The 24,230-nt window shown below is 48.6% G+C and overlaps 1 protein-coding gene across 1 annotated transcript in view; it reads left to right on the top strand.

Moving 5' to 3' along the window:
* enox1 (ecto-NOX disulfide-thiol exchanger 1) overlaps positions 1 to 24,230 on the top strand; it is a 264,276-nt gene that overhangs the window by 115,043 nt on the left and 125,003 nt on the right. The window lies entirely within an intron of this gene.

The raw sequence follows: 24,230 nt of genomic DNA on the forward strand, positions 1-24,230 counted from the left end.
AGCAGTGTTGTGAGGGTGGGGCAATGTCTGTGGGGAAGGCATTTTCCGGCCCGGGAGTGATGTGGCAGGGGAGCAGCGTTCTATCATTTTTTTGTCTGCGCATGCGCAGTTGGAGGCGCCGATCGGAGCTGCAGGATTTTGGGTGTGTTAAACCCCACCCACTGGCTTCTGCAGCGCGATTCGGAATCGCTGATTTTTTTTCAGGCAGAATGCGTATGGGGGCTGAGAACGGGTCTAAAAGTCGTATCTGAAACACTCACAGCACTTAGAATCAAAATGGTAAAATAGGGTCCTTCGGGTCCTTTGTTGCACACAGCAATAGAGAGAGATGCCTTAGGTCTTTGGTGGACTACAGTTAATTACCTCACTATTATTAGTGTCTGTAGTAAATCTATAGTCCTCCTTTATAAATTTACAGTCAATGCTTGATGTTTATCTACAATTGTCTGTGTAGTAAATATATAATGTGTGTCTGGTAAATCAGCAGTCACTGTCTGTATTAATCTACAGTCAGTTTCTGTATCAACTCTACATTCAGTGTTTGTCATCAGTGCGCAGACAGACCTTATGGTTAATCTATAGTCAGTATCAGTCATACAGCCACAGTCAGGTGTGCAGTTATTTCATGGTACAGGACTTGAATATTGCTGGGAAGAGAGACATGCTGTCAAAGCTTTTCATCTGGCACTCACCAAGACAGACAAGAATACCAAATTTCACAGGGAACAACACCTGATGCTGCCTGAGAAAAGGGTGCTGAATAGTTTGGAAGTCAGCTCTGATCGGTCTTAATGTCACCATAATGAATGCACCATGAAGCTATGATACCCCATGCTTTAGTTTGTTCAAAAATAAGGTGCAATGCCTGGACATGTTCCTTTTGTCTGCAGAGGACAGGCCTCTGCATACGGATATGTAGCTCCTAGCAAGCAAAAGATAAACAGAGTGGGTTGATGAGGGTATAATTTGATGGCATGTCATATGAATGCATTTATTTAACATTTTTCACAGCCACCAAAACACTTTGGAGCCAATTAAGTACCTTTGAAATGTAGTCACTGCTATAATATAGAATCATAGGATCCCTACAGTGCAGAATGAGGCCATTCAGCCCATCAAGTCTGCACTGACCCATTTTTTAAAAATCTTACCCAGGCCCTATCCCTGTCACCCCACATATTTACCCTGCTAATCCCCCTAATCTACATATCTTGGGACACTAAGCAACAATTTAGCATGGCCAATCCACCTAACTTGTAAATCTTTGGACTGTTGGAGGAAACCGGAGCACCCAGAGGAAACCCACGTAGACACGGGGAGAATGAGCAAACTCCACACAGACAGTGACCCAAGGCCGGAATTAAACCTGGCGTTGTGAAGCAGCAGTGCTAACCACTGTGCCACCGTGTCGCCCTTGAGTCAGAAATGTGGCAGCCAATTTGTGCACAGCAAGCTCCCACAGGAAGAGCTTCTGCTCTTATTCAAAACACTGCCATGGAATCTTCCACAGGCAGATGGAGCCTCAGTTTAACATCGCATCTGAAAGACAGCGCTCCCTCAGTACCGCACCAGGGTGTCGGCTTTGAATTTTTATTCCCAAGTCCTGAAGGGGGACTTGAACCCAGCACCATGTAATTCAGAGACGAGAGTGTGACCAATTGAGCCACAGCCGATACCCGTGACAGCCTTGTCGGCAAAGTTGAAGCCCCTGGAATAAAATGGACAGTGAAAGCAGGAATAGAGAATCGGCTGAATGACAGGAAATCGGGATAGTGGTGAATGTTTTTTTTTTGGTCACGAGTTGGAGTAGAATTGGGGTCATTACAAGGATTACTGAACCTGTATGAATGGCCTAGATTTCGGTATATAGGGAACCATTTGAAGAATTGCAGATGACACCAAAATCTGAATTGTTGTGAACTGTGAGGAGAAGAGGGATAGAGTTCAAAAGGACGTAGACAGGATGGTGGAATGGGGGAACAAGCGGCAGATAATATTTAACCCAGAGGATTGTGAAGTGATTCATTTTGGTAGGAAGAATGAAGAATGACAATTTTAAATAAATACAATTCTAAAGTGTGTTCAGGGGAAGGGAGACCTGGGGCTATATGTGAGTAAATCATTGAAGATGGCGAAACAGGCTGAGGAATATGTTGATAACACATAACAGACCCTGGGCTTTATCTGGAGGGGCTAAGAGTAGACAAGGAAGTTATGATAAACCTGTACAAACAATTGGTATGGCCTCAACTGGAGTAATGCTGCCAGCTCTGGGCAGAAAATATTCACAAGGATGGTTCTGAGGTGAATGGCTTCTGTTAAGAAGATCAATTGGAGACGTTGGGACTGTATTCCTTGGAGAAGAGAGAAGGTTTGAAAAGAGGCATTCAAAATCATGAGGTGGCTGGGTAGTGTAGATGGGGGAGACTGTTCCCATTTGTTGAAGAAACAAGAACCAGAGATCACAGATTTAAGGTGATCAGGAAAATATATAGCAACTACATTAGCAAAAACGTTTTTACGCAGCGAGTGGTTAGGATCTGGAATGCACTGTCTGAGAGTGTGGTGGAGATAGATTCACACAGCGAGTGGTTAGGATCTGGAATGTACTGTCTGAGAGTGTGGTGGAGACAGATTCACACAGCGAGTGGTTAGGATGTGGAATGTACTGTCTGAGAGTGTGGTGGAGACAGATTCACACAGCGAGTGGTTAGGATCTGGAATGTAATGTCTGAGAGTGTGGTGGAGACAGATTCACACAGCGAGTGGTTAGGATCTGGAATGCACTGTCTGAGAGTGTGGTGGAGACAGATTCACACAGCGAGTGGTTAGGATCTGGAATGCACTGTCTGAGGGTGTGGTGGAGATAGGTTCACACAGTGAGTGGTTAGGATCTGGAATGTACTGTCTGAGAGTGCGGTGGAGACAGATTCACACAGCGAGTGGTTAGGATCTGGAATGTACTGTCTGAGAGTGCGGTGGAGATAGATTCACACAGTGAGTGGTTAGGATCTGGAATGCACTGTCTGAGGGTGTGGTGGAGATAGATTCACACAGTGAGTGGTTAGGATCTGGATTGTACTGTCTGCGAGTGTGGTGGAGATAGATTCACACAGGGTGCTTAGGATCTGGAATGCACTGACTGAGAGTGTGATAGAGATAGATTCACACAGGGTGCTTAGGATCTGGAATGCACTGTCTGAGAGTGTTGTGGAGACAGATTCACACAGTGAGTGGTTAGGATCTGGAATGTACTGTCTGAGAGTGTGGTGGAGACAGATTCACACAGTGAGTGGTTAGGATCTGGAATGCACTGGCCGAGAGTGTGGTGGAGACAGATTCACAGAGTGAGTGGTTAGGATCTGGAATGCACTGTCTGAGAGTGTGGTGGAGATAGATTCACACAGTGAGTGGTTAGGATCTGGAATACACTGTCTGAGAGTGTGGTGGAGACAGGTTCACACAGCGAGTGGTTAGGATCTGGAATGTACTGTCTGAGAGTGTGGTGGAGACAGATTCACACAGTGAGTGGTTAGGATCTGGAATGCACTGGCCGAGAGTGTGGTGGAGACAGATTCACACAGCGAGTGGTTAGGATCTGGAATGTACTGTCTGAGAGTGTGGTGGAGACAGATTCACACAGCGAGTGGTTAGGATCTGGAATGTACTGTCTGAGAGTGTGGTGGAGACAGATTCACACAGCGAGTGGTTAGGATCTGGAATGCACTGGCCGAGAGTGTGGTGGAGGCAGATTCACACAGCGAGTGGTTAGGATCTGGAATGCACTGGCAGAGAGTGTGGTGGAGATAGATTCACACAGGGTGCTTAGGATCTGGAATGCACTGTCTGAGAGTGTGGTGGAGACAGGTTCACACAGAGTGGTTAGGATCTGGAATGCACTGGCAGAGAGTGTGCTGGAGACAGATTCGCACAGTGAGTGGTTAGGATCTGGAATGTACTGTCTGGGAATGTGGTGCAGACAGATTCACACAGCGAGTGGTTAGGATCTGGAATGTACTATCTGAGAGTGTGGTGGAGACAGATTCACACAGTGAGTGGTTAGGATCTGGAGTTCACTGTCTGAGAGTGTGGTGGAGATATATTCACACAGAGTGGTTAGGATCTGGAATGTACTGTCTGAGAGTGTGGTGGAGACAGATTCACACAGCGAGTGGTTAGGATCTGGAATGCACTGTCTGGGAATGTGGTGCAGACAGATTCACACAGTGAGTGGTTAGGATCTGGAGTTCACTGTCTGAGAGTGTGGTGGAGATATATTCACACAGAGTGGTTAGGATCTGGAATGTACTGTCTGAGAGTGTGGTGGAGACAGGTTCACACAGCGAGTGGTTAGGATCTGGAATGTACTGTCTGTGAGAGTAGTGGAGATAGATTCACACAGCGAGTGGTTAGGATCTGGAATGTACTGTCTGAGAGTGTGGTGGAGACAGATTCACACAGCGAGTGGTTAGGATCTGGAATGTACTGTCTGAGAGTGTGGTGGAGACAGATTCACACAGTGAGTGGTTAGGATCTGGAATGTACTGTCTGTGAGAGTAGTGGAGACAGATTCACACAGCAAGTGGTTAGGATTTGGAATGCACTGTCTGAGAGTGTGGTGGAGACAGATTCACACAGCGAGTGGTTAGGATCTGGAATGCACTGGCAGAGAGTGTGGTGGAGATAGATTCACACAGTGAGTGGTTAGGATCTGGAATGTACTGTCTGAGAGTGTAGTGGAGATAGATTCACACAGAGTGCTTAGGATCTGGAATGCGCTGGCAGAGAGTGTGGTGGAGACAGATTTCATCAACGCATTCAAGAGGGAGTGGGATCATTAACTGAAGAGAACATATTTGCAGAAGCACAGAAAGGCAGGAGAATGGGACTCGCTCAGTGAGCCAATTGCAAAGTGCTGGCACAACCATGACGGGACTGTAGCTTCATTCAGTGCTCTAGCTATTTTATAATTCGATTCAATCTGCAGTCTCTTTTATATTATTCCTGCCCTCTGTTCCCGTAATGGGTCCACATTTGGTGGTTGTTATAAATCCACAGTCAGTCCTTGAAAATACAATAAATGCACTGTCAGAAACAGTGTTTCTCCAGTCAGTCCTTTCAGTAAACCTACATTAACCCTTGTAGTAAATCTACAGTCAGTTTTTGTAATCAATTTGCACTCAAAATTTTACAATTGTTGTACAGTCAGTGTTTGTTGATCTCGAGTCAGTTTTTTTAAAATAAATCTACAGTCAGTGTCTGTAATCAATTTACAGCCAAAGTTTATAACATGTATGCAGTTCGTGTTGGTGGATTTAGTTTTTGCAATAAGTCAAGAGTCAGTTGAGTGAAAGATCTACAGTTAATGTTTATAATCAATCTACGGTCAGTGCTTGTAATAGATCTACAGTCAGTGTTTGTAATAGATCTACAGTCAGTGTTTGTAATAGATCTACAGTCAGTGTTTGTAATAGAGCTCAGTTGCTGTTTGTAATCAATCTACAGTCAAATGTTTGTAATAGATGAACAGTCGGTATTTCTAATAGACCTGCAGCCAATGTTTGCAATAAACCTCCAGTCAGTGTTTCTAATAAATCTGCAGTTAGTGTTTGCAATAAGCCTGCAGTTTAATAATAAATCTGCAGCCAGTGTTTGTAATAAATCTACAATCAGTATTTGCATTGGATGTACCATCAGTTAACCTGCAGAGTTTGTAATAATTCTCTGTTCAGTATTTATAATAAATCTACAGTCCTGTAGTTCTTCCTCGTCCCGTACATCCTTGATGTCTGTTAGCAGCACAGTTCGCTTGCAAATCTACATTACAGTTTGTAATGTATCTACAGTTAGGGTTTATAAAGGGACAACAGTCAGCGCTTGTGTTGCGAAGTTGAGTAGAGTAATTGTAGATTGAAAAGTAGGATGTTAGAATTTGGTGTTTGTAAAATTGTAAAAATGCTTAGAGGAGAAAGCATTGCATGGTTCTGTTAAAAAGTGTTTTTTGTTGTGTGGTGAACCATTGTTGGTTACCACCAGGAGTGCTGAGCCATGGTCTGGCCAGCACTATGAGTCTGTAGATATGTTACTGTTGGGGTTAGGGTTGGGCTGTTCTACCTGGTAATATAGTCCTATGGTACAATCCAGTTGGCTCCGCCTTCCGGGAGAGGTATAAAGGTCACTGCTCTGCCTGGTGACCCTTTAGTCTGGGATTGCATTGTATATAGTAGCTCCGTTATTGTTGGTAATAAAAGCCTTTATTTCCCGGGTACATCCAGCCTCCCGTGTGATTTATCGCGCATCAATTTTATTACCAACAAAATTTTTTTTTTGACAAAAACAAAAGAAAACCATGGAGCAAATGCTGAAACCCGAGCGGCTTACATTGGATCCACGTGCGGCGGGAGCATCGAACACTTTCGACCATTGGTTGAAGTGTTTCCAAGTTTACCTCGACGCCTCCACAGTGGTTCAAAACGACGCCGACAGACTGCGGGTCCTCCACGCGAGGGTAAGCGACGCTGTATACTTAGCGATCCGTGAGGCCCAAGACTACAAAGGGGCCCTCGAGCTTCTCAATAAGCGATACAACAAACCGCCGAATGAGATTCATGCTCGACACCTTCTAGCCACTCGACGGCGGCAGCCCGGCGAAACGACGGAACAGTACCTGTGTGAACTCCAGCAGCTAGCCAGAGCCTGCAACTGCAAGCCAGTGTCGGCAGCCCAGTATATGAGCGACCTAGTTCGAGATGCGTTCGTGGCGAGAATCGGCTCGTCGTACATTCGCCTTCGGCTGCTAGAGCAAGGTAACCTCGACCTCACTAAAACCGTAGAATTAGCTGACGCTCTAGAAACGGCCTCCAAAAGTCTGGAGATGTACCCCGACGACCGCGTGGGGACATTGTGGCAGGTGCAGCCGCAGACTCCACTTTATTCAGCGGTTTCGAAAAACTGCGCGATTGTGTTTCCAGCCTCGGACCTGACGACGGCAGCAACTCCAGGAGGCCCGCGGTGTTACTTCTGTGGGGGGGTGAAACACCCTCGGCAGCGATGTCCAGCTAAAGCGGTATTGTGCTCCGCCTCTGGCAAGAAGGGGCATTATTCCAAAGTATGCCGGACCAAACCACCCTCCAAACATAGCAGTGTGGCGTGTGATTCCCCGGAGCCGGTCTCCCTGTCTTCAGCGTCTGCGAGGTCTTCCACCACGTGCGATTCCAGAGCGTCACCATTCCTAACGACGGAGTCGCAAGACACGTGCGACCTGCAGGGGCCGCCGTTTTTGGCGCCATCGACCACGTGCGACCTATGGGGGCAGCCATTTTGGTCGGCACCGACCGCAAATGACCAGCAGGGGCCGATATCAACCAGCTCAGCTGCCTGCAGTTGCACCCACAAACCAACGGTGGCATCAATCATCCTGGACCAGGCCAAGCCTCACAGACTCGACAAGTTCATGATGGACATACAGGTAAACGGACGCCAGATTTATTGTTTGTTTGACAGCGGGAGCACGGAGAGCTTCATTCACCCTGACACCATGAAGCGTTGTGGTCTCCAGATTTGGACTGTCAAGCAGACAATTTCGATGGCGTCAAGGTCCCGGTCTGTCACCGTGCTAGGGAGCTGCGTGGTCAACCTGACGGTGCAGGGCACGGTTTACAAGAACTTCAGGCTCCTTGTGTTACCGCACCTTTGCGCGCCGATAGTCCTAGGACTAGATTTTATGATCCACCTGAAGAGTGTAACCCTGCAGTACGATGGGCCACTCCCTCCGCTTTCAGTGGGAGCACTGCAGCCTCCAAATTGCCCAAAGCGCTCCACATGTAGTCTCTCGACGCTCAGGATTACCCCACCCTCCCTATTCCAGAATCTCGTGCCAGGCTGCAAGCCCATCGCAACAAAGAGCAGGCGTTACAGCGCTGAGGATTGGATCTTCATTCGATCTGAAGTTCAGCGGCTCCTCAAGGAAGGGATCATCCAACCTAGCGCTAGTCCATGGAGAGCGCAAGTCGTGGTGGTTAAGAATGGGAACAAACCCCGGATGGTCATAGACTATAGTCAGACCATTAACAGATACACGCAGCTGGATGCGTATCCCCTCCCGCGCATATCTGACATGGTCAATCAGATTGCGCAGTACCGGGTGTTCTCCACCATTGACTTGAAGTCTGCTTACCACCAGCTCCCCATTCGCCCAGAGGACCGAAAATACACGGCCTTTGAGGCGGATGGTCGTCTGTACCACTTTTTAAGGGTTCCCTTTGGTGTCACGAATGGGGTCTCGGTCTTCCAGCGTGCTATGGACCGAATGGTGGACCAGAACGAGCTGCGGGCTACCTTCCCGTACCTGGATAACGTCACCATCTGCGGCCATGACCAGCAGGACCACGATGCCAACCTTCTTAGATTCTTACACACTGCATCTCACCTGAATCTGACCTACAACAGGGAGAAGTGTGTATTTCGCAAGCGCCGCCTAGCTATCCTCGGATACGTGGTGGAAAACGGGGTCCTTGGCCCTGATCCAGACTGTATGCGTCCCCTCCTCGAACTCCCCCTGCCCACTAGCATCAAAGCACTGAGAAGATGCTTAGGCTTCTTCTCATACAATGCACAGTGGGTTCCCAATTACGCGGACAAAGCCCTTCCGCTCATCAAGTCTACCTCCTTTCCCCTAACAACAGAGGCTCGCTTAGCCTTTGCAGAAATAAAAGCCAACATCGCGAAAGCCACGATGCACGCTATTGATGAGTCCATCTCCTTTCAGGTGGAGAGTGATGCATCTGATTTCGCCCTGGCCGCCACACTTAACCAGGCGGGCAGGCCCGTCGCCTTTTTCTCTCGCACCCTCCAAGGCCCTGAAATTCGGCATTCTGCGGTGGAAAAGGAGGCCCAGGCCATTGTGGAGGCCGTTCGGCATTGGCGCCATTACTTGGCGGGAAAATGGTTCACTCTGCTCACGGACCAGCGGTCCGTGGCGTTCATGTTCAACAACACGTTACGGGGTAAGATCAAGAATGATAAAATCTTGAGGTGGAGATTCGAACTCTCCACCTACAATTATGATATCATGTACTGTCCAGGGAAGCTCAACGAGCCCTCGGACGCCCTGTCGCGTGGAACATGTGCTAGTGTGCAGGAGAATCGATTACAGGCTCTCCACAATGACCTCTGCCATCCGGGGGTCACTCGGCTCTTCCATTTTATAAAGGCCGGAATCTACCCTACTCGGTGGAGGATGTCAGGTCCATAACCAGAAGCTGCCAGGTATGCGCGGAATGCAAACCGCACTTCTACCGACCTGACAGGGCACACCTCATTAAGGCCACTCGTCCTTTCGAAAGACTGAGTGTGGACTTCCCTCGACAGATCGGAACGTGTACTTCATCAATGTGATTGACGAGTACTCACGATTCCCTTTTGTCATTCCCTGTTCTGATATGACCGCTGCCACGGTTATCAAAGCATTACGGGATCTTTTCACCCTGTTCGGTTACCCCTATTATATCCACAGCGATAGGGGCTCGTCGTTCATGAGCAACGACTTGAGGCAATACCTGCTCTCAAATGGGATTGCCTCTAGTAGAACCAGGAGCTACAACCCGAGGGGTAACGGACAGGTTGAACGAGAGAATGCTACAGTCTGGAAGGCTGTCTTACTGGCGTTGAGGTCTAAAGGTCTTCCAGTCTCCCGTTGGCAAGAGGTACTCCCTGATGCGCTCCATTCCATCCGCTCACTCCTGTGTACGGCAACCAACGCTCCTCCTCATGAGAGAATGTTTTCATTCCCTAGGAAGTCTTCCTCTGGGACCTCATTACCGTCTTGGTTGACGTACTCAGGACCTGTCCTCCTGCGGCGGCATGTTAGGACCCGCAAGTCCGACCCTTTGGTTGAACAGGTCCATCTCCTCCACGCCAACCCTCAATATGCCTATGTGGCATATCCTGACGGGCGAGAGGACACGGTCTCGATTCGAGATCTGGCGCCTGCAGGGGGCTTGGAAACCCCAGTCGCTCCCACACCCCCAATTAGGGACCCCCCGACCCTTATCTCTCCTCCTGACACGGCGCGGGCAGTATCGGGACCACCACTTAACCCTCTTACTCCCGTGTACAGCTTGCCTGAGTCCAGGAGATTGTCGCCACCTCGAGGCGTGCTCGAGTCCAGCGGATTGTCACCACCTCGTGGTCTACAGCCCCGTGAGGAATTGGAGGAGCTTCTGGACACCGCCTTGGAGAGAAGGTCACCGCGATTGCCTGAACCAGCGTCATCGCCAGTGTTGGGGAGGTCGCAGAGACGGTGCGGTCCCCCAAAACGATTGAACTTATAGACAGATGAACAGTTGTTCTGTTTTTGTGCCCCGCCGGCCTTTGTTTTTAAAGGAGGGGTGAATGTGGTGAACCATTGTTGGTTACCACCAGGAGTGCTGAGCCATGGTCTGGCCAGCACTATGAGTCTGTAGATATGTTACTGTTGGGGTTAGGGTTGGGCTGTTCTACCTGGTAATATAGTCCTATGGTACACTCCAGTTGGCTCCACCTTCCGGGAGAGGTATAAAGGTCACTGCTCTGCCTGGTGACCCTTTAGTCTGGGATTGTATATTGTATATAGTAGCTCCATTATTGTTGGTAATAAAAGCCTTTATTTCCCGGGTACATCCAGCCTCTCGTGTGATTTATCGCGCATCATGTTGTGCTTCGAGGTTAACAGTGCAAGCGGATCGAGGGCCCAAACTGAAACATTTGTTTCGAAAGGCCAAGCAGCAATGTTACCAAGGCAACAGGCTTACAGGCTTTTGAATTTAGCCAATCAGTTTGAATCAGGAATTAGATACCAGCAACCTAGTAAATTTAAATTTGATGGTTTTGGCAACCTCGGACCAATCCTATTGTGAGGGATATCGATATGTCATCACAGGTATAAAAGGAAGAGGGCAGTGGGAGAAGGGGAGAGAGCAACTCCCACCTGCCACAGCTCTTAGCTCAAAGTCTCATCTAGATACCAAAGAAGAAAGAAAAATCAACCGAGAAGGCCCAGAATATTCTAGACAACACAGAACTTGGTTGTAATTTAGAGAGTGACTAAAATTGGATTTTTCTGTTAATAAGTGGGATTTGTATTTATCTAAACAGCATTCCATTAGAATCATGTTTTATTCAGTTTGTTAATAGTTTAGTTAACCTGGTCACTGTTAGTTAGATAAAGTGTTATTTGTTGACTTTAGAGAGAGTGTCAGAGAGTTATTTTGATTTAACCACTAAAAGTTGCTGAAGAGCAGATCGTACTATTTCTCACACACTTTTAACAGATCATAGGGCGAGGTACTCCTCTTTGAGTGGTTCGGTGTTAGTTCTCAGAGGGGCGATCAACCTCTGCTTTATAACACTTGAAATAGATCCTTAGTCAGTTCTGTAATGGATCTTCAGTCAGTACATATAATCAATATACAGTAAGTGTTTGTATTAGATCTATCATCAATGTTTGTAATAGACCTAAATCATTATTTGTGATAGATTCTAAGTCAGTTTTGTCATCGACCATCAGTAAGTGTGTATAATTAATCCACAGTCAGTGTTCGTAACAGATCTGCGATCTGTGTTTGTAATGAAGCTACAGTCAGTATTTGCAATAAATCTAGTCAGGGTTTGTAATATATCAATCAGTGTTTTAATAGAATTACAGTCAGCAAATCTACATTAATCCTTGCAGAAAATCTACAGTCAATGTTTGTAATAAATCTACAGTCTGCGTTTATAATAAATATACATTCAGTGTTTGGAACAAATCTGCAACCAGTATTTGTAATGGATCTACAATTAGTATTTGTAATAAATCTATAGTCAGTGTTTGTAATAGATCTTCAATCAGTCTTCTAATAGATCTACAGTCAGTGTTTGTAATCAATATATTGTCAGTATATGTAATAAATATAGTCAATGATCGTAATAGGTCTTTAATCAGTGTTCTAATAGATCTACAATCAGTGTTTATAATAGATCTACAATCAGTGTTTATAATAGATCTACAATCAGTGTTTATAATAGATCTACAATCAGTGTTTATAATAGATCTACAATCAGTGTTTATGAAACTACAGTCAGCATTTGTAATAGTTCTATAATCAATGTTTGTAATAAATTTACAGTCAGTGTTTGTAATAAATCTATAACCAGTGTTTGTAATAAATCTATAACCAGTGTTTGTAATTGATCTACTCTCAGTGTTTGTGATAGATCTAAAACCAGTATTTAATTAGACCTAGAAACAGTTCTTAGATGAGGTCTGCAATCAGTCTGTTTAAAAAAAATATATTTTACGGGATGTGGGTGTCGCTGGCCAGCCCAGCATTTATTGCCCATCCCTAATTATCCTTGAGAAGGTGGTGGTGAGCTGCCTTCTTGAACTGCTGCAATTCACGTGAGGTAGGTACACCCACAGTGCTGTTAGGGAGGAATTTCCAGTGACAGTGAAGAAATGACAGCATATTTCCAAATCACGATGGTGTGTGACTTGGAGGGGATCTTCCAGGTGGTGGTGCACCCAGGTATCTGCAGCATTTGTGATGGCAGAAGGCGCAGGTTTGGATGGTGCTGTCAAGCATAGCATTTACACCATTAGCTTCACCATCTGAAAAGAAATTCTTGCCCCTTGTACTTTCAGCTTGACAAGTTTGACACGATTTATCTGTTGGAAATCTCTGATCTCAATGATTTAAATCATCCAATTTCACCTCCCGAGTCAAAAGGTCGTGGGTTCAACTGCCCCAGAGTTAAGATTTGGGAATTGACCTGAAATTAGACGTTGTCTGGGATTTTCTGCTCGGGCAGGTTTGGTGAAGGGTGCAGAAAATTTGGCGAAAAGCCGAAAATTGTGCTCTGTGTTGGCAGGAAGTCTCGTTGTGATTATCCCAACCCTGCTAGTGGCATAATGGGAATACCAACATTCAACGTGGGAACCCCATTATAATAAATGTGCATGTCATTATCAGGTCTCTTTGCCTGATCATTTCCCCACCTCCCACTCCTCCTACTCCTCCGTGAGATAACTCATTCACACCGGCTTGTGTTACGACTGGTCTCCCATGGTGTGCACCCAACAAGCAGACCCACTGGAGGAACTCAGGTGAGCATGTCACTAAGAGAGGAGAGGGTTATGACCGGTTCTGTCCCCTGGCACTGCCCCTGGGGGTGGGAAGAGGCGGTTCCTAGCAATACGGTGGACGAACCTGCCATTAGTGCCGGCGACTTCAACACTGCTTTACCCACCCGTGGCCACACTCTGCACCAAAAGGGTAAAACGTCACCCTTTAGTGCTGTGCCACGAGAGGGCGGCGCTGCTGAAGATGCCACCTCGTGGTTGTGAGTTTAAACTGAAGCCCCGTCTGCCTTCAAAACACAAATGATTGTAAATCTCAGCTTTTGCCCAGATCATTTGCAAAGTTGGCGGAGAAAATGCCACACTTGCCTGCAACAGATGGCATGAGGAATGGTGAGCTGTCAGTGAGACTCACACTTGTAATTGGCAGCTCACCCGCTGCAGAGAGACGAGGCATCTGCCAGGTCTTCTTCTGCTTTCAAAGCAGTCTTAAAGGGGCAGTGTCTTTGGTGGATACTGCACTGCTAGATCCCCAACTCTCTCCCGCCAAACAGCCTCCTCCCTTTCCTACCAACAGCAGCTCAGGAGTTGCAGAGCGAGGCAGTGCCGGATATATTTCTCCTGAAGCTGAGAACAGGAGAAAGTGAATGAGACTCTGAGCTCGGGCTCCAATTCACCGCTCTCTGCTGCCTGGAACAGCCCTACACGGCTCCTCTGGAGACTGTTTCATCCCCTCTGTCCATCTCTCCCCTCCAATCACCGCACCATAGGACCACTCCCTGCACCACTGCTTCACTCCGCACCGCCCTCACACTCACTGCCACCCCCTGACCCCACACCGCCCTCACACTCACTGCCACCCCCCTCCCCCACACCCCCCTCACACTCACTGCCACCCCCTCCCCCACACCCCCCTCACACTCACTGCCACCCCCTCCCCCACACCCCCCTCACACTCACTGCCACCCCCTCCCCCACACCCCCCTCACACTCACTGCCACCCCCTGACCCCACACCGCCCTCACACTCACTGCCACCCCCTCCCTACACCCCCAACACTCACTGCCACCCCGCCCCCACACCCCCCTCACATTCACTGCCACCCCCCGCCCCCACACCCCCCCTCACATTCACTGCCACCCCACACCCCCCACACTCACTGCCACCCCCCTCCCCCACCCCCCCATATTCACTGCCACCCCTCCCCCACACACCCCTGCCTCACACTCACTCATCCACTCCCCCCACACTCACTGCCCTCCCATAACTCCGCCTCACACTCACTACTCCCCTCCCCCACACCGCCCCACCTCACACTCACTGCCCCCCTCCCCCACACACCCCCACCTCACACTCACTGCCCCCCTCCCCCACACACCCCCACCTCACACTCACTGCCCCCCTCCCCCACACACCCCCACCTCACACTCACTGCCTCCCCTCCCCCACCCCACCTCACACTCACTGCCTCCCCTCCCCCACCCCACCTCACACTCACTGCCCCCCTCTCCCACACCCCCTCACACTCACTGCCCCCTCCCCCACACACCCCCACCCCACACTCACTGCCTCCCCTCCCCCACCCCACCTCACACTCACTGCCTCCCCTCCCCCACCCCACCTCACACTCACTGCCTCCCCTCCCCCACCCCACCTCACACTCACTGCCCCCCTCTCCCACACAACCCCCACCTCACAGTCACTGCCACCCCTCCCCCACACCCCCTCACACTCACTGCCCCCTCCCCCACACACCCCCACCCCACACTCACTGCCTCCCCTCCCCCACCCCACCTCACACTCACTGCCTCCCCTCCCCCACCCCACCTCACACTCACTGCCCCCCTCTCCCACACAACCCCCACCTCACAGTCACTGCCACCCCTCCCCCACACCCCCTCACACTCACTGCCAAAGCCTCCTCCACCACACCCCCTGCCGCTCACTCACTTCCCCCCCCTCCCCCACACCCCCCCACCTCACACTGACTGCCACCCCTCCGTCCCCCATCACACTCGCTACCTCCTCCTCCCCCACAATCCCTGTCCCCTCACTACCCCTTCCCCCACACTCCTTGCAATTTCCCTGCCTCCCTCCCCCACAGCCCAGTGTCCTCTCACTAGACCCTTCCCTACAGAATCATAGAAACCCTACAGTACAGAAAGAGGCCATTCAGCCCATCGAGTCTGCACCGACCACAATCCCACCCAGGCCCTACCCCCATATCCCTACATATTTTACCCACTAATCCCTCTAACCTACGCATCTCAGGACACTAAGGGGCAATTTTAGCATGGCCAATCAACCTAACCCGCACATCTTTGGACTGTGGGAGGAAACCGGAGCACCCGGAGGAAACCCACACAGACACGAGGAGAATGTGCAAACTCCACACAGACAGTGACCCAAGCCGGGAATCGAACCCAGGTCCCTGGAGCTGTGAAGCAGCAGTGCTAACCACTGTGCTACCGTGCCGCCCCTAACAGCCTTGCGATCTCTCTATGCCCCTTCCTGCCCTCTCCCCGCTCACCTTCCCCCTGCCCTCTCATTAGCCCTTCTCCCACACCCATACCTGAGACAGCTTCCTGGAAGGAGAGACAGCATCCTCACTTTGCAACAGATGGGAGTGAGAAGGCAGCGGCAACGTAATGCAGTCAGAAGCTTGTGACCGGTTCTGTTACAGTCAGCTCACAAACCTTGCTTTGCTGGCAGATTTAAATCAGGCCCCCGCCTGCCTCGAGCGGGAACCCCGACTGTCTTCAAAGTCACAGACTCACAGAGTACGACTGTGCCGAAGAGGCCCTTCGGTCAATCGAGTCTGCACCGACACATGCCTACCTAATCCCACTTGCCCTATAGCCTTGAATGTTATGGCGTGCCAAGTACTCATCCAGGTACTTTTTAAAGCCCCGCCTCCACCATCCTCCCAGGCAGCGCATTCCAGACCATCACCATCCTCTGAGTAAAAAAGTTTTTTTCTCAAATCCCCCCTAAACCTCCTACCCCTTACTTTTAACTTATGTCCCCTCGTAACTGACCCTTCAATTTAGGGGGACAGCTGCTCCTTATCCACCCTGTCCGTGCCCCTGATAATCATGAACACCTCAATCAGGTCGCCCTCAGTCTTCTCAGAGAAAACAACCCAAGCCTATCCAACCTCTCTTCATAACTTAAATGTTCCATCCCAGGCACCATCCTGGTGAATCTCCTCTGCACCCCCTCCAGTGCGTTCACGTCCTTCCTACAATGTGGCGACCAGAACTGCACACAGTACTCCAGCTCTGGCCTCAACAAAGTTCTACACAACTCCAACATGACCTCTCTGCTTCTGTAATCTATACCCCGATTGATAAAGGCCAGTGTGCCAATGCCTTTTTTACCACCCTATTAACCTGTCTTTCCACTTTCAGAAATCTATGGACAAACATGCCAAGGTCCCTTTGTTATTCGGAACTTCCCAGTGTCAGACTTTTCACAGTATACTTCCTTGTCACATTACTCCTTCCAAAGTGTATCACCTCACACTTTTCAGGGTTAAATTCCATCTGCCACTTATCTGCCCATTTGACCATCTCGTCTATATCTTCCTGTAACCCAAGACACTCAACCTCACTGTTAACCACCCGGCCAATCTTTGTATCATCGGCAAGCTTACTAATCCTACCCCCACATTGTCATTTATATAAATGACGAACAATAGGGGGCCCAGCACGGATCCCTGTGGTACGCCACTGGTCACTGGCCTCCAGTCACTAAAGCAGCCGTCTGTCACCACCCTCTGTCTCCTACCGCTAAGCCAATTATGAGTCCACCTTATCAGATCACTCTGTATCCCATGTGCATTAGTCTTCTTAATAAGTCTCCCATGTTGGACTTCGTCAAAGGCTTTGCAGAAATCCATGTAACTTACATCAACCGCACTACCCTCATCCACACACTTTGTTACATGCTCAAAAAATGCAATCAAATTTGTTAGGCACGACTTCCGACTGACAAAACCTGCTGACTATCCCTGATCAAACCTTGTCTCTCGAAATGGAGATAGATTCTCTCCTTCAGAATCTTCTCCAGTAGTTTCCCAACCACAGATGTGAGACTCACTGGCTTGTCTCTATAACCTTTCTTAAATAGTGGGACCACATTAGCTGTTCTCCAGTCCTCTGGCATCTCCCCAGTGGCCGGGGAGGAATTAAAAATTTGGGTCAGGGCCCCTGCAATTTCCTCCCTTGCCTCCCACAACAGCCTGGGACACAATTCATCCGGACCTGGAGATTTGTCCACTTTTAAGCCCACCAATACCTCCAATACCTTGACTCTCCCTATGATAATTTTCTCTGGAGCCTCACAGTCTCTCTCCCCGAGTCCCATAACTATCTCCTCATTCTCATGGGTGAAGACAGATGTGAAATATTCGTTTAACACCCTCCCAATGTCCTCTGCCTCCACCCACAGATTTCCCCCTTGGTCCCTAATGGGCCAAGTCAGCGAAAGATAAAATATTGCTGGATGAGAACTTTGGGTTAGTAAGGATACTCAGCTGCTGAGGCGATGGCCGAGTGGTATTATTGCGAGACAATTAATCCAGAAACTCAGTGAATGTTCTGGGGACCCGGGTTCGAATCCCGCCACAGCAGGTGGTGGAATTTGAATTCAATAAAAAATCTCTGGAATTAAGAATCTATGGATGACCATGAAACCGTTGTCAACTGTTGGGAAAACCTATCTGGTTCACTAATGTCCTTTAGGGAAGGAAATCTGCCATCCTTACCTGGACTGCATGTAACTCCAGAGCCACAGCAATGTGGTTGACTCTCAACTGTCCTCTGAAATGGTCTAGCAAGCCATTCAGTTTCAAGGGCAATTAGGGATGGGCAATAAATGCTGGCCCAGCCAGCGACGCCCATGTCCCACAGATTAATAAAAACAAAGCCTGGTTTGAACACCTCCCACATACCATTCTCACTCAAATCAATCTCCTTGCCCGGTCATCCATCTCAAATCCATCCATTTACCTTTATAGAATTGTGTACATCATTGACTGAAAATTATATTTATTTTCCGTGCTAAACAATATATATTTGTTTACAGGACATCACAGCACTGTGATGAGATGTTGTGTGCATACACGTTCTTTCATTGTTGCCTGTAAGGTTAATATTGTGAATGTTGGGGGCTTGCCCCTTTAAGAGAACAGGTCAGGTGACCGGGACTCAAGCTCCACCCGGGGTGGAGCTCGCCTGGACAGTCTGGTGCTGACTGGGTTTAGGATTAAGACGTATTAATAAACAGTTCCAGTTAGTTTGCTACCATTGACCTCGTGGTTTATTATTAGTCTCAATAGCAGACCGCATTTATAACAGCTCAAATATGCAGAGCATGGGGCTGTACAATTGGTACTGGAGGCAGCTGTGAATTACAGATGTGTAAATCCTGTATCCAGCTTCACGTTCCAACCTGCCATTAGTGCCTCTTCCAGAGCAGTTGATCCAGACGATTTTGTTAGTTCCTGCATTGACGATTCAGCCGCCACTCTGCAGCCATTCTCTTCTTCCTTGGCAACAGTGACTGATGTATTTAGCCTCTGTCTGCAGGCTGAATGCTCCTCAAGTCATCTGTATCATACTGCTGAGTCTCCAGTCCTGACAGTGTGACAGACAGTCTTTGTACAGCTGGGTTTTCAAGTGGGGCATTGCCGGTGGAGAGATTTATACTAATTGCTGTGTTTGCTATTTATCAATGGCGTATCAAAAATAAATGGGGGAAACGCAGCTATTAATCTTCCAGCACAACAAACCTACATGTTAAAGCAGCATTCAAGATCTCCCTTCACTCTCCAAATGCAGTATGCTTTGCATGATGGCCTTGGTTTTGATTCCCAAATGACGGTGAATTTAATGGGGGGGCGGTGGGATTCTTCACTCCTGTTTTGTGCAGGAAAAATGGAGGGGGCAGCGAATAGCACAGGAGTCTCTAACAGCTCTTACGCCGGCCGGATTTCCCCAATCCATTGTCCCCGCACTCTGCTGATGAGTAACAGGAATCCCGACTTCGAAAGTCGGGATCTCCATTTGCATCAATATCATTAACCGGCCTTGATGCTTGGTAGTCTCCTCACGTTAAATTGCCCATTCACTTTGACATGTCCACACACCAACGCGGATCACGCAACGTCCTTCACAATTCACACCAGGCGATCAGAATCCGTCAGAGATGCACCGGTGAGTACAGCCCCGGGGAATCACACCCGGCCAGTACCCTGGCACTTGGGGGCTGTAATGATGTGGAGATGCCGGCGTTGGACTGGGGTGAACACAGTAAGAGTTTTAACAACACCAGGTTAAAGTCCAACAGGTTTATTTGGTAGCAAATACCATTGGCTTTCGGAATTTGCTACCAAATAAACCTGTTGGACTTTAACCTGGTGTTGTTAAAACTCTTACTTGGGGGCTGTGCAGGGTATTATGTTTGGGTCTGATTTGTAATGTATCAAAAGACCACAAGATAGGCCTGTCAAACTTAACAAGGGAACAGTTTATTTCAGATCTTCAGAGCTACGCAGTTAGTCCTAGACTGACTCCCCAAGCTCCACGCTCCACTCTGCGTGAAGATAACCCCGGGTCGCCTGACCCATGCTCTTAAAGGGGCAGCATGCACCCCAACCTATATATATAAAACAGGGGTGGATGTCTCTATTTTGATATTTTAAAATCGGAACACTCTTTGAAAAGGACGCCCCGATCTTCTAAAAAGCAAAGTTGCATAACATTATGGGACCTGCCTCTTTGCCTTTTCTTTACGAAGGGTTTATAAATACAATGGGAAAACCCAGCCGGACTACCCTCCGCTTTTCCCACCCGAGTTGACACTTTGACAAAAAGAAAATGGGTAAATTCCGCCCATGGTCTTTATTGATATGTAAATTGTCCAGAAACCTGTGGCCAGGAAGAGATGCCCCATGAATTGTGAATCACCACATGTTACTCTGAAGGTTTGTGCTTTTCTTCCACTAGCTTCACCAAAACAACAGCTTGCTGTCAAACTCCCCTGTGATTTATATGAAGTTGCGACATTGAGTTTCTCCCCATTCTCACGTCACCCTAGCTTGGTTGTCCACTCCACAGCCCGCTCCTACTCTTCTAGTTTTGGTCCCTTCCTACCACCCCATCGTCAATGGAAAGGGCCTTCAGCTACTAGGTCGCCGTCATATCACTGACCCTAAATCCCTCTGCCTTTCCACCATTCTCCACACCTTCCAAAGTCACATCAATCGCATCGTTAGTCATCCCTTACCTCTTGTTTGACATCCTCGGAACTCCTGTGACCTGCCTTGGAGCACTGATTTTATATTATGAGTATTGGTAGTTTTGGATAACACTGAGGATGATGAAGGGGTTAAATCCGCAGCTGTAAGGAGGCTGGAACTTCTTGCAGAACATGAGCGTTTTTATATATAAGAAACTGGGAGGCTGGGGAGAAAGGTTTGTGGCATTGGTAACGGTGTTCTCTGTGTGTAGTCAAATTGCAATAGTTTATAGTTTAATCTGGAGTTTTCATGTTAGAGCATTAGCCAACTATTGTTGGATAGTCCTAAATAATTGTCCACTTCATCTTTTGATTTAGTTGCTGAAAAATGCTTCAGCATTTGGGACCTCGATGCAGTAGTTGGACAAAACAGATTTGATGGGAATTTAAAGAGAATGGAATCAACATTGGCAGCAAGAAACATATAACAAATGGACGAGTGTATTGTGTAATAGAGTGAGCAAGTCTGGGAGGAAAGGTGGATTCACACACGTTTCCTGATGCCACTTCCCATTGCAGCTTTGTTCACCAGGGAGGGTGAAGGGTGGCATCACAATCTGATCCAATCCCTGTTAAAGCCAATTAAGCTGGTCAAGCAGCTCGTTAAGAGCTCATTAAGGGGAAGGTGGAGATTTTCTTGGGGCCCCCATGTGCTGTCTAGGTGACCAACGGGTGCAGAGTGGGGAGCCAGTCAAAGCCGCTTGCAGGGAATGATCTCGGTCACATAAAAGGATGCCGGTGCAGATTGAACGGGGGCATTGCCACGCAAGTGCCCTCGGTATCGGTGTCAGGGAGAGTGGACTATGAGCACACGGGCAGGGCATGGGACAGTCACACTCCTGGCATTTGAGGGCATAAGAACACGGGGCAATATTGCCGAGCACATCTGGAGCATCAGCGGAGCACAGGAAGGCAGCCTGGCCTCGGTGCAAATCAATTGTTCCGGGATCTCTCGCTCATTGCGCTCACCCGATGGGAGAGGTTCAAAGAAATAAAGATGGTCCAAATCCACAGGGGACCAGAAGGTCCTCCAGCCACCCCTCAGAAAGCAGTGGAAGTAGACAGCCCTGCAAGTCAATGGAAGGAAGCCTTGAGAACCTGGTTGCAGTTCCCCAAGAAATTCAATGACCTCATGTGAGTGGTTAAGGTCAATGTATCTTCAAGCCACATCTTACCAGCTACATACTGGACTCAGACTCTGGTTACATCATCATACCCATCACTCAGCTATCAACAATCTCGTTCAGTCAAGACCATACCCTCACGCACTTAGCACTGTCGCAAGCCAAAAGCCCATATCTCACACACTGACAGCTATTCAGCCATGACAGCTGCATCTTCCAAACAAATTGCATGGTGCACACTGACCAACCTCTATCTCTTACAGGACAAGGTGACACACAACTAGAGGTCCGAGGAGCGACTATGTCCAGACACTCGTAGAAAAAAATGGTGCTGGCTCGTATTCAAAGCCTGTTGTCGAGGCCGTGCCCAGTTATGGAGCTGAAATGATTGAGGTGGCCAAACCTTCCTTCTCACATCCCACTTCCCTTTCATTCCACACTCTCTCCTCATTCCTAAGCTGCCAATGCTGTAAACATGCACCTCACATTTTCCCCTCCTCTCTGCGCCACCATCTTGTCCTTGTCCCTTTCTCCTTTCTGATTCTCAGGAGGTCCAGTCCAGCCAGACAGTGGAGGAAGAGCAATAGAATAATGATGATGATGAAGATGCATCATTATTTGATTTCATACTCGCAGCCAGCAAGCTCAGATCCCGACACTGTGCGATTCAGAGGGGAGCACAGTGGAAGGACCTACACATAGTGAGGTCACTGGCATGAACGACCTTTCAGCCAGGAGAGGGGGCACTCGTCCTAGGGTGACGTCACATGTCAGTCCTGTTGCATCGGACTCAGATAAGCAATTAAGTGGGGAAGGATACAAAACAAAGCTGCTGGTTATGTACAATATAGTGCGCTGGAGCCCATCCTTCCCAGAATGCCATTGGTGGCCAACTCCACTTGGCGACCTGAATATGATGCAACAGTCTCAGTTTCCATGGCAACACTGGACAGCTTTTGCCAGGGTGCTGCAGTGGAAGATCAGACGGAAGTCCTGTAAGCTCAGCTTGCTGCCGTGCATCTTTAGACTGCAGTCAGCGTGACTTTGAATACGTGTGTTCACAGTAGCAGCAGATTAACCAGGATTACTGAAGCATACCTCAGCAGAGTGGCAATGACTACCTGAAGTGCAAACCTCTTTCCTCTTTCCCTAGTTTATCCTCCAACCCCTGTTACTCCTCCCATGTCCTAGCTGTCCATTCTCAGCAAGCCCACACTGCTGCCTATGAGTTGGTACAGGCTGAAACCAGGTTCTGTTGGCCCAGAGCTGCTTGAGGGTGTCACCCCAGCCTCCCCCAGTGAATGCCCACAGCCTTCCACCAGCCATGCTGCAGGCACTGGGGGAGGCTGGGGTGACACCCTCAAGCAGCTCTGGGCCGACAGAACCTGGTGTGGGAGCACTGGGACAGACTAAGGCACAGGGAAGACAGGCACAAGGCTGATCAGTTAAGTTTGTGTGCAGTAGATTTGGTTTTATCAATTGGGTTTGGAATATTTATTTTGCAGTGGTTTTGGTTTTTACAGTGTGACTGTCAGGGACAGAGGGAAGAGAAGGTGTGAGTGTTTTGGGGAATTGGGTCGCAGCTACTAGTATCACATTCAGACAACAACCCGGGGGGAGAAAGGAGCTCTCTGGGTTCCTGAGCGATGGCAAGGACTGTCCCCTCCTAATGGTGACACTGAACATCAGGATGAATCGTGACACTCCCGCCCACCAGCCGAGTACTTCAGGATTCCCCCAATGTGATTGAGGCAATGGAAGTACAGTTTTGATGCATCGTGGTCTGTTCCATCACATTCTGACAGGCAGCATTGTAGGCATGATGTTCACACATTGTACAGAGTCAGCATGTGGTCAACGGATAGGCCTCATTGTCCAGTAGACATCCTTTGGCTTGCTGTTGTGGCGTAGGTGCAGCTGACATAATAGACAGCCACAGATGAAGGCATGATGACTAGTGCCAGGATAACTGGCATTCAGCTGCATTATTCACTGTGTACTGTCACACACTAGCCAGATGTTGAGGGAATGGAATCCCTTTTGGGTATGGTATCGGAGCAGTGTTGATGCCGTGTACGCAAAGCAATATGTGTGCAGCTTGCACAATGGGGAAGACGACAATCCTCACAAAGCTCACTCTGCCTGTTTCTCTGGTAAGAGAGAATGAAACGCACTCAATGAATAGAGTGCCTCAGTGATCTCCCATACGTAACTGAAGACAGCAAACTGGGAGAGGTTGTAATTATCTCCAACCGCAGCCTGGAAGGAACTAGACACATAAACATTTGTCGCTATAGTCCTCTTCACAGCCACTGGTAATCCTGCTCCGAGGCAGGTGACAGCCTCCAGTGAGGACATCCTAACTGGAGCACAGACATCTCACAGATTGTTCCTCGCTAAGTTTCAGAAAGACAAATTGCTCCCCGCACACCCTGGGTGAACATGACCACCTGCTGGGAGCCATTCTCTTCCATCTTGTTCCTCCCCCTTCTGGCACTTTGTCCCGCTCTGTGTGGCCTCTGCCCATTCTCCCAATCACACTTCATTCGAAGCCCACTCATGCCTAATTTGTGCACAAGCCTTGACGTCAACAAAAACCTTTTCGCACTTGCCACATCACTCATTGGGAAGCATTAAAAGAAGTATGGAATTGTCCAGAAGAAATCCGCCGGCAACCAAAACATAAGTAGATGATGATCCTTTTAAAC

The sequence above is a fragment of the Mustelus asterias genome, chromosome 17 (genome assembly GCF_964213995.1).
Source record: "Mustelus asterias chromosome 17, sMusAst1.hap1.1, whole genome shotgun sequence".
NCBI lineage: Eukaryota > Metazoa > Chordata > Chondrichthyes > Carcharhiniformes > Triakidae > Mustelus > Mustelus asterias.